At 42.2% G+C, this 10798-nt stretch overlaps 1 protein-coding gene across 1 annotated transcript in view; it reads left to right on the top strand.

Moving 5' to 3' along the window:
* The first annotated feature begins 605 nt into the window (after positions 1-605).
* The window catches only part of DDX11 (DEAD/H-box helicase 11), a 72190-nt gene continuing 61997 nt past the window's right edge, over positions 606-10798 (top strand). Inside the window, exon 1 of the mRNA XM_042468073.1 lies at positions 606-2499. The gene's annotated coding sequence lies outside the window, so the exon portion shown is untranslated. The remainder of the gene's footprint in view (positions 2500-10798) is intronic.

The following is a 10798-nucleotide window of genomic DNA, read 5'->3' as shown; positions in this document are numbered from 1 at the left end:
AATTAGGGCACTGCAGAATGAAGTGACCAGTCCCCTTCAGCCAGCAAGCAAAAGCTTCATGTGGTGTCCTGACACAATTCTTTGTGGCACTTGTGCCCCAGTGCCACAGACTGCCATTGCTTGAGGCGGCTGATTAGCTATTAAGGTGGGTTTCAGGAGCTGGAACAGGACATGTATCATAGCTATAATATCATAAATATGCATCTGATGCAAGATCTCAGCTAGACTCATTTCCTGAGTATTTTTATGCATGTGTTATATACACAACTGTCATGAATAATGTGCTAGCCCACTGCAGCCTTTCGGCTCTTTCTCCATTTGTTTTGGGGCAGACTTTTGATAAATGTTTCACAAAACTACAGTTCCCAGAGCTCCTTCGTACTGAGCCAGGGCAGTTAAAGCAGTCCCAGACTGGATTATTTCTGTCAGGGATGTAGCCGGGGGGGGGGGGGGCTGGGGGGGCCCGGCCCCCCCCTCCCATTAGAAAAATGAATGGTGTGTGCTGCTGCGCCGCCGCACTCAAGCCCCATTATAACGGTGGCACTTAGTCTGGACCCCCCCTTCCTAAAATCCTAACTACGTCCCTGTTTCTGTAGTGTGTTTTGAACCAACAACAACATACAAGACAGTTTTTATCAGTCCAGATAGAGCAATACTATAAGTAGAAGACATTCTAAGTTTTCGTTTTGTAGGCTTCTGGACAATTTGTCCATTTTTATGGCATCTAATAATCCCAGTAGCCTATTAAAAGTGTTTCTCCTTGTTTCCATATTTGAGCATAAGCTATATGTGCAGTGAACATTATATAGAGAAGTATTCTGCCATTACCCCCCCCCCCCCATTGTTCTTCAATTCTGTTTAAAAAATGTTTCAGGTTTAAATTTTATGTCTTCAGGTAGCATCGAATATTTTTTTATAATGTACTTGAGAGTAATGAGGTGCCTTTCATATTAAGAAAAGATGTTGCAAAAGAAGTCAGAGAATATTATGCAAAATCAGACTGAATCTCAATAAGGCGCCACAGGAAACCTATGAATATCACCATAATTCAAGTATATGCACCAACCAAGAACAAGAAAAAATTGATAGATTTTATTAAGGAGTACAGGAAGAAATTGACGACACACCAACATAGGATGGCAAGATTGGAACTCAAAGGTTGGAAGTAAAGAAGAATGAAAAACAGTAGGCAGATTTGGACTAAGCAAAAGGAATGAAGCAGGTGTGCGTCTGACAGATTTTTCTTAAGCCAATTACCTATTCATTGCAAACACATTTTTCATACAACCGGAGAAAAGGTTATACACATGGACATCACCAGATGGCCAACAAAAACAAACAAACAGATTACATAATTGGAAGTAAAAGATGGCAAAGCTCCATGCTGATGGCCAAGACTAGACTAGGCTCTGCTTCTGGCACAGATCACTAACAACTCATTTCAAAACTAAAACTAAAACCCAAGAAGAGAACAAAACCAGTCATCATACCAAAATACGATTTAAATGACATTTCCACAGAATTCATTGACAACATAAGGTACAGATTTCTCCTACTAAGAACAATAGATTGTGAACCGGAGGAGCTGTGGTCTGAAGCCAGGGACATAATAAAAGAAGAATGCATAAAAACACTTCCAACAGACAAAAAGAAAATGAAAAAACCACAGGTGACAAATAAAATGCTACAAACAATAAAGGAAAGAAGAGAAACAAAACAAAAAAGAAATAGGAATAAACTAAGAACCATGAATGCAACAGTACAACGGCTAGTGTGCAAAGATATGGAAAATTACTACAATGACAAATGTAGAGAAATAGAAGACAACAAAAAAAGGGAAGAATGAGAGACCTACTCCACTAGACTCAAGAAATCAAGAGAAAATTCAAACCAGGGACCGGGATGCTCTACAACAATAAAAATAACATAATTCAAGAACAGGAAAGAATAAAAAGATGATGGATGGAATACAGAGTAAAGTTATATAAAACAGATGATAACATGAAGGACACATGGAACAAAGAGCCTTATGAAGATGAACCCCAAATTCTAAAGTCTGAGATGGAAGCTGCAATAAAGGAAATGGCAAAAAACAAGACTCCAGGAACAGATGACTCCAGGAACAGATATTCCAATAGAACTGTTGCCATCCACATTGACAGAGTAAACTCTAGTGATAACCAACATATGTCAACAGATATGGAACACAAAACAATAGACTTGGAAGCGATCAATATACATTTCCACATTCCCATCTATGAAAAAGGAGACAAACGAGACTTCAGCAAATTTAGAACCACAGCACTAATCTGTGCATGTAAAATCATGCTCAAAATTCTGCAACATAGGCTCCAACCATACATGGAGAGAGAAATCTCAGAGGGAATCCAAGCAGGGTTCAGGAAAGGAAGAGGCACCAGGGATCACATTGCAAATAAATAATGGCTAATGGAACGTAGCAGCGAGTTCCAAAAGAAAATCAGCTGAGTAAATTTCCAGGTAATACTGATTCTTTTTATTTATGCCTCCTATTGGATAACTGTGATTCTACTGTATCCTATAAGGTGGCTAAATGTCGTTGTATTGTTTGTAAATTGCTCCCTCATCTGACAAATGGACATCCTATTACTGTGTAGATGTTCTAGTTTATCATAAGTTTATATTTTAACCTTTAACAGTTATGTTGTTTGTTGTGATCTTGTTTTTATACTGGTCAAAGACCGAATAAATTTTATTAAATTAAATTAAAAAATCAGCATGTGCTTTATAGGCTATAGCAAAGCCTTTGATTGCATAGATCATGAAAGGCTATGGAACATCCTTAGTAAGACATGAGAGTGCCAACACCTCTGATAGTCCTGATGAGGAATCTGTACTCAGGACAAGAGCCTACTGTCAGAACAGAACATGGAGAAACAGAATGGTTCCCAAAGGAGTCAGACAAGGCTGCATCCTATCACCCTACCTATTCAACTTATATGCAGAACATATTGTAAGGAAAACAAGCTTGGACATGGAAGAGGGAGGAGTTATCAACAATCTGAGATATGCTAGCAGAGAACCTCGCAGACCTGGAACAACTACTAAGGAAGATCAAAGATGAAAGTCCAAAGGCAGGCTTACCGTTGAACATAAAGAAAACAAAAATAATGACCACAGAGAACTTACACACATTCAAACTAGAAAGTGAGCAAATAGAAACAGTAAAAGAGTTCTCATATTTGGGATCAAACATTGATCAGAATGGGGACTGCAGCTAGAAAATCAGAAGAAGATTAAGAATGGGGAGGGCACCTATGAAAGAACTAGAAAAGATTGTAAAATGCAAAGACATACAACTCAGTACAAAAGTCAGAATCATACAAGGCATATTATTCCCTATTAGCATGTATGGATGTGAGAGCTGGACAGTCAAGAAAGAAGATAGGAGGAAAATCAACTCATTTGAGATGTAGTGCTGGAGAAGACTGCTGAGGATCACATGGATATCCAAAAGGACAAACAAATGGGTTGTAGAGGAGATCAAGCCAGAAATATCCCTAGAAGCCAAGATGGCAAGACTTAGATTCTCATACTTTGGACACATCATGAGAAGGCATGAATAGTTGGAAAAGACATTAATGCTAGGAAAGGTGGAGGGAAGTAGATAGAGAGGAAGACCACATGCTAGATGGATGGACTTTATTAAAGTGAACACAAATATAAGTTTGCAGCAGCTGGGCAGAGCAGTAGAGGACAGGGGGGCCTGGAGACGTCTCATCCATAGAGTCGCCATGGCCGAAGATCGACGCAAAGGTAGTTAACAACAACAACAAAGACACTACACTACTATTGATGCAATCCAGAATTGCATTGGCCTTTTTAGGTGCTGCATAGAAAGATAAGAAATGAATGTTCCCACTCACCAAGACCAAAAAGCAGCAGCCGTATGGCTGTGGGCCACCCCATCTTTCCCAAGGTTATGGGGATGGGCCTTCTCAAGCAGGAAACGTGAGCAGGTGGCACAGATAAAGTGACTCTGAATCTCCACTTTATCCTGTGGACACCACACACAACACTGCTTCTCTTCAAAGGGCCAAAGAAAGCTTTTACAGGAGAAAAAGGACACAGACTGTCTTTATGACATCACTGCTTGTCAAGACTATCTATTGATGGGGAGGTTTGAACTGATGGGGCTTAAACTGTATGGTCCAAAGCATCCTGCAGAAACCATCCAGTTTGAGACTGCTTTAACTGCCCTGGCTCAGAGCTAGGAAAATCCTGGGAATTGTAGTTTGTTGTGGCTCCAGAGCTCTTTGATAGAGAAGGTTAAATGTCTCACAGAACTACAGGTCCCAGATTACCCTAGAATTGAGCCAGGGCAGTTAAAGTGGTCTTACAAGGGATTATTTCCGCAGTCTCATTTGCCTTATGTTATCTTTGTGTTAAATATATGTTAGCATGATTTTATGTAGCTACTTCCAATTCATAGAGTCATAAGAGTTTATCACACGAAGAAGATTGGGAGTTTATCCCGTGAATATCCTGGGAAAATAGTGCAAGTACGTGTAACGATTTCACATGACATTGCACAAAACCTGCGATTAAAGTGGTCACAAATAAGCATTAATGCCATCTTTTTACTTTCGGGATTTTAACAATGCATTTGATATTGCTTTATTAGCGCAATTGCGTGTGATAATCATTTGTCCAATTGCTCACCATTTTCGCTTCATTTGTGGGATGCTTTAAGCACTTTAATCTCTCTTTAATTCCGAAATGAGACCCAGTGTGCATGGCTAGCCTAGACTGCCTCAACTCAATATTCTGCAAGGATCAGATCTTCCTCACCCTGATCCAGTGGCTCCAAAGCACTCAACTCATTTGGGTTAGCCAAGATGTCTCCACTGAGCTGGAGGAACTGCTCCATCTCCTTCTCCTCAGTTCTCTAAAAAAGAAATACAATGAAATTGCCACTTGCAGCAAGGCAGCTGATTCGTCATCCTAAAAAGCAGGTTGGGTAACACCTGGACCTCCAGAGACTTGCCTGGGTCCCTTCTTCAGCCTACTCATCAGACTCTTACTCCATGTTTTCAACTGCTCCTTTTTTGGCCACGGAAAAGCCACCTTAGGGCTGGAGCGTGGCTTTGGTGCAACTTCTGGACTCTTAGGATGCATGCATCATTGAAACACCATACCTCCACTGTGACTCAAAGCAGCTTTATTTTGGCTGTCTGTAACAGGCTTACAAGTAATTGTCCTGAAGTTGTTCCTAAGGTGAGAGGACTCCTTCCACATTTTTAAGAAATACTAGAGGCATGTGGATTAGTACTGCCCAGTAGCACAGTGTTTGGCAGCTAGTCCTCACTTCCCTGCATACGACACGCATGGGCAAAGGCTGTATGTGTGTAGACACTGGTACGTTGGTAAAGAGCCTCTGTGCAGTGGAATCTTGGTTGGGCTAGGATCTAGGTAGCTATATTTTAGATAGGCAACTCTGCTCTCCAGATTGGCTTACAACTCCACAGTCCATGGTCAGGGATGGAAACTGAGGCTCTTCAGGTGTTACTGAATTGCAGCTCTTAGCATTCCTCACTATTGGTTATGCTTGATAGGCCTGCTGGGAGTTGCATTCCAAATACAGGAAGACCATAGCTCTCCATATCAGGCCTGTAGCTAGGCCTTTAGGGGCCCTGGAGCAGAAAGTACATTCAGGGCCCCTATATCATTTCATGTTTGAACATACCTATATGGTCATGTGTGTGTTTTATTATACATTGACAGTTAGTGATGAAGGGAAAAGCAATAACATGATTAGTTCCTTCAAAGATTATTCAAAATAGCAACAAAATGAATAATACTGTAATAACACCTTATAAGCACAAACTGTAAACTGTTTTCAGTTTATTTTCAAATATGAGCAATATGTGGTTTAGTTTATGAATACACAACAAAATTACGTCTAAATGACTAACAAGTGTAATAGTTTAGATGCAAATAAACTTGTTTTAATGATTTCGTTCTGGACTTGACACTAGCAAAAATATCAATAACTCTGTTGAGGGCAATGTTTTTTATTACTGCTATAGAAAGCAGAAAGTAGAAATTTATTGTTAAAAGCTAAAAGCCGTCACAATATAAAATATATCCAAACAGTAAATACAAAAACAGAGTTTACAAAAAAAAAAGCATAAAAATCACCAAAAACAACATGGTAAAGTTAATAAAAGAGATCCATCAACAAAAGGCCAATAATACATCATAAATGATAAAATAATAAAACCATAAAACTAGACTGGAACTAGCCATCATTCCCATCAAGAAAGCTAATTCTAATCTTGCTAGCAGCTAAACCAAATTTTAAAATACTTCTAAGTAAAAATTGCTAGCATAGTAGCCTGTGTGGCAGGTTTGAAGAAAATCAGTGAACATGCAGATGATGTTTTGTAAGCTTTGACCTACTAGCTCAGACTTTCCGTATGCTGCAGTTTTAATGAGTTTACAAGGGAATGAGTCTATGTGAACTCTGTGTGACTGACACAAGGCAATGTGTCTATGTGAATGAACAGTGTGATTGGCCTTACCTTCTGGAACGAGCCCATGGTTTTCCAAGAGATCAATGTCCCGAACCTGGGGATGCTGGCATCCATATTTGCTTCTTAACAGGCATCTCATCCCAATATGCCGAGGATTGCTTATCACACTAAAAAAATCCTTATACTCCCTGTCTGACAGTGGCATTCCTGTCAATGAAGTTTTTGTCTTCACAAAAGAGAGAGCTGCATAAAACAAACAAAACATTAGAAAAATGAATGGTGTGTGCTGCTGCGCCGCCGCACTCAAGCCCCATTATAACGGTGGCACTTAGTGTGGATCCCCCCCTTCCTAAAATCCTAACTACATCCCTGTTTCTGTAGTGTGTTTTGAACCAACAACAACATACAAGACAGTTTTTATCAGTCCAGATAGAGCAGGGGTAGGCAACCTGCGGCCCGCGGGCCGGATGCGGCCCGGCGAGGCCTTGGGACTGGCCCCAGCCTGGTCCTGCCGCCGATTGCCGCCGGGGCCTTTGGCCTCTCATGCGAGGGGCACGGTAGGGCAATTGTCTATAGAAGCCTCAGAAACATGCATTTATCTTAACATTTTTTTAAAAATCAGCAATTTTTTCTGCATGTCCTCCATTTTTTATAAAAAAAGTGCCCTCCATTTGAAAATTTTGTCCTACATTTGTCCCGGATTATTTATTTATTTAATTTTTAAAAATTAATTAATTATTTATTTTTTGGCTTTGGCCCTCCAGTTGTCTGAGGGACAGCAACCTGGCCCCCGGCTCAAAAGGGTTGCCTACCCCTGCTCTATATAGTATTATACTATTATGTATTTTTATTTGCAATTGCATTCTTTGGACTTGATATATATTACCGATTGGTTTATGTTAAATTGTACCCTTAAATATTTTCTAATAAAACGATTAATCTGTTCTTACTACTATTATTATGTAGATGTGCAATGGAGGATGTGGCCCTCCAGGCTCTCCTAAGCCTCCCCTTGTTGCTTACAATTAAAATTAAAGCAAACAGTTTAAAACAATAAGGAACATTTTCTTTAAAAGCAACTCAATTAAAGAACAGTCTTGCAAAACTGGTTCAGATCAGAGGTGGAACCAGATTAAGAACTGCATTGTGAAGGCCTGGGAAGAAACCTGCCAAGAAAACTCCAGGATGAGGCTGGCCCTTACCTTGGGCTAGCGGCTAGCCACACTCTCTCAGCCTCAGAGAATGGCCAGGTCCATCCCCCTAGAGAAAAGAAACTGCACCTCCCTGGTGTGGGCTAAAAATCTCCCTCCCCCTTTTTTTTTCCAGGGAGAAGGAGAAAGACAACAGAAAGCAGGAAATGGCACCTTTTGGCTGCCCCTTGCCAGCCTGGCAAAAGATCAAAGACACCTATTTGTTGCCCTAGCAACCCCTTTTTTGGCTCCCTCCTTCCAAGCCTCTGGAAGAGAGGAAAGAAAGAAAGAAAAAACCTCACTGGCCAAATTTCTTTATCCCAGCACACCTTTTTGGAGGACTGTGGCCACTCCTGACCAAATCACAGCTTTCCAGCCCCAAAAGAAAATCCTCCTGGAAAAGCAGGCAACCCAGCAAGCATTCCAGGCCACCAAGCAGCTGAGCCAAGTCACACACTCTCAACCTCAAGGAAAGGCCAAGGCTGCCCAGAAGCCATGGCGGTAGCGGCCTACTCCCTCCTTCCTCCCAGCCCCCCAGAGGCCTACCTACCAGGCCTGCTGGACTTCCTGCTGCCCACCATGGTACCCAAACCCAACGTGAATCAGCAGCAGCAGGCAGGCCCAACCCCTGGCCCCAGTGAGGCACAGCAAGGCCTACCTAGGGTTGCCATAAGTGAGGACCTCCAAACCAGGACAAATGCAGGACAACATTTTCAAATGTAGGACACATTTTATAAAAATGGAGGACACGCAAAAAATTGAGGCTTTTTTTGAAATGTTAATATAAATCCATGTTTCTTAGGCATGATCAAAATGGAGGACATTTTGACATTATTCGTAGACAGATCACGGAAATGTACTTCCCTTTCTGGCCACCCCCCTCTCCCCATTCCAAACAGCACATTTGAGCATTGAACATGGCTTTATTTTAACATTGCCTCTTGCCTATTTCAGAGGCTTATTCCACAACCAAACCCTTTGGTCAAGGGACTTTGGCTTTTCTTCATTTTGACTTGTTTTGTCTGTATTCCGCCCCACTGAATAAAGGAGACATGAAATGGAGTTAATGGGTACAAGTTGTTAAACAAAAAAGTCTTGTGAGACTCTGTAGGCAAGAGGTGCACCATGTTAAGAACTGCATTAAGCACACTTAGGCTGCTGCCACACTGCTTTCACTCTCATCACTCCATCCTATGGAATCCTGGGATTTGTAGTTTGTTGTGGTGCCAAGGCTGGGCTTTGAAATCTCAGGCATAAGAGAGGCAAAAGGCTTGGGCTGCATCTACACTGGAGAAATAATCTGGTTTGAGACCACTTTAACTGCTTCTGCTGAATGCTATGGAATTCTGGGAATGGTGGTTTGTTCCAGCACCACAGCAGAATGGCAGTTAACCCCTGGAAAGCTCTCTGACCAAGGTGACCAATGCCCTCACCCCAAAATGTAGGGCACCCAAGCAAAAAAATGTAGGACATGGCCAAAAATAAAAGCTAAAAACACCCATGTAATTATAAATCCATGCTTCTTAGCCATGATCCAAATGGAGGACATTTTGAAATTTGATAGAAGAGGGCATATCCTGGAAAAGGAGGAGGATGCCTGGTCACCTTGTCTCTGGTCCAAAATACACTGCAGAAATAAAACAATGCTGGACTGAAATGCCCAGAGTTCCTCACCAAAGCTGCATCCACACTGAGGAAATAATCCAGTTTGAGAGTGACTTAACTGTCCTGGGTTAGTGCTGGGGAATGCTGGGAATTGTAGTACATTGTGGCCCCAGAGCTATCTCTGACAGGGAGTCCCATAACCCTCCAAACGTAGTTGAACTGCAGTGCCCAGAATGCCTCACCAGTTGCATCCACACTGAGGAATCCTGGGAATTGTAGTCTATTGTGGCCTCAGAGCCATCTCTGACAGAGAAGTCTCAATGTCTCCCAAACACTAGCATTCCCAGGATTCCCTACCATTGAGTTAAAGCAGTCTCAAAGTGGGTTATTATTCCTGCAGTGTGTGTGAGAGATATAAAAGCTAGGGACTGGATTCATTTGGAGGATCTGTGTGTCCAAAACACACTGCTTGGACTGCCAGGGCTCAGTGCTATGGAATCCTGGGAATTGTAGTTTATTGTGGCACCAGAGCTCTCTGACAGAGAAGGCCAAATGCCTCACACAGACCCCAGAATTCCAGAGCATTGAGCTTTGGCAGTTAAAGGGGTCTTAAAGTGCAGAGGGAGGGAGAGAGAAAAGCCAGGGAGTGTGAATGAGCTCTGAGAGGAGGAGGAGGAGGAGGAGGAGGAGGAGGGAGGGAGCCAAGGGAAGTGGCCAGGACCATCAGCCTCCTCTCTTCCACTGAAGACTGCTGGCAAGAGGCTCTGCCCCCGCCTCCTCTGTGGACCATTCAGCTTCCTTTTGTCAAGAAACTACAATTCCCAGAATCCCATAGCACTGAGCCATGGATGTTTAAGGGGGGGTCAAACTATTTCTTCAGCCTTTTGCTACCCCAAAGCCCTTCCTATTTACAAGCATGGCAAAATCTCTTCCTTCCAAGCCATTGAAAACCAACCCAAGGGGAGGAGGGCTGACTGCTTCTTTCCCATTGGTCAGCTTCGGGAGAAATTTGCATATTACAAGGAAAGACGTTTAGGGCCTCAAAAACGATCCTGTGATAAAGAATTACAAGAATACTGACCTGGTAGACATTGAAAAGATGAGGCATTTAGGCTCCCAGTGAAACAGGAAGTATTGATGGCCTTTTTTTTCTTTGCTCACTGTAACCTGGAAGGTCAGGCCTTTTGCAAGACATACAGTGGTGCCTCGGGTTACGAAATTAATTCGTTCCGCGGCCGCTTTCGTAACCCGAAAAGCCTTCGTAAGCCGAATTGCCATAGGCGCTAATGGGGAAAAGCCGCGATTCCGTGCGAAAAAGCCGAAAAAAGCACCAAAAGTTTTTTCGTAACCCGAAAAAACATTCGTAACCCGAAACAATAATTCCCTATGGGATTTTTTCGTATCCCGAAAATTTCGTAACCTGGGTATTTCGTATCCCGAGGTACCACTGTATATACCAAGTGGGCTGGCAATAGCTCTGAGTGGCAG

The sequence above is a fragment of the Sceloporus undulatus genome, chromosome 5 (genome assembly GCF_019175285.1).
Source record: "Sceloporus undulatus isolate JIND9_A2432 ecotype Alabama chromosome 5, SceUnd_v1.1, whole genome shotgun sequence".
Classification (NCBI taxonomy): domain Eukaryota; kingdom Metazoa; phylum Chordata; class Lepidosauria; order Squamata; family Phrynosomatidae; genus Sceloporus; species Sceloporus undulatus.
Note: the sequence above shows the minus strand (reverse complement) of the source record. Positions and strands in the feature narration are given on the sequence as shown.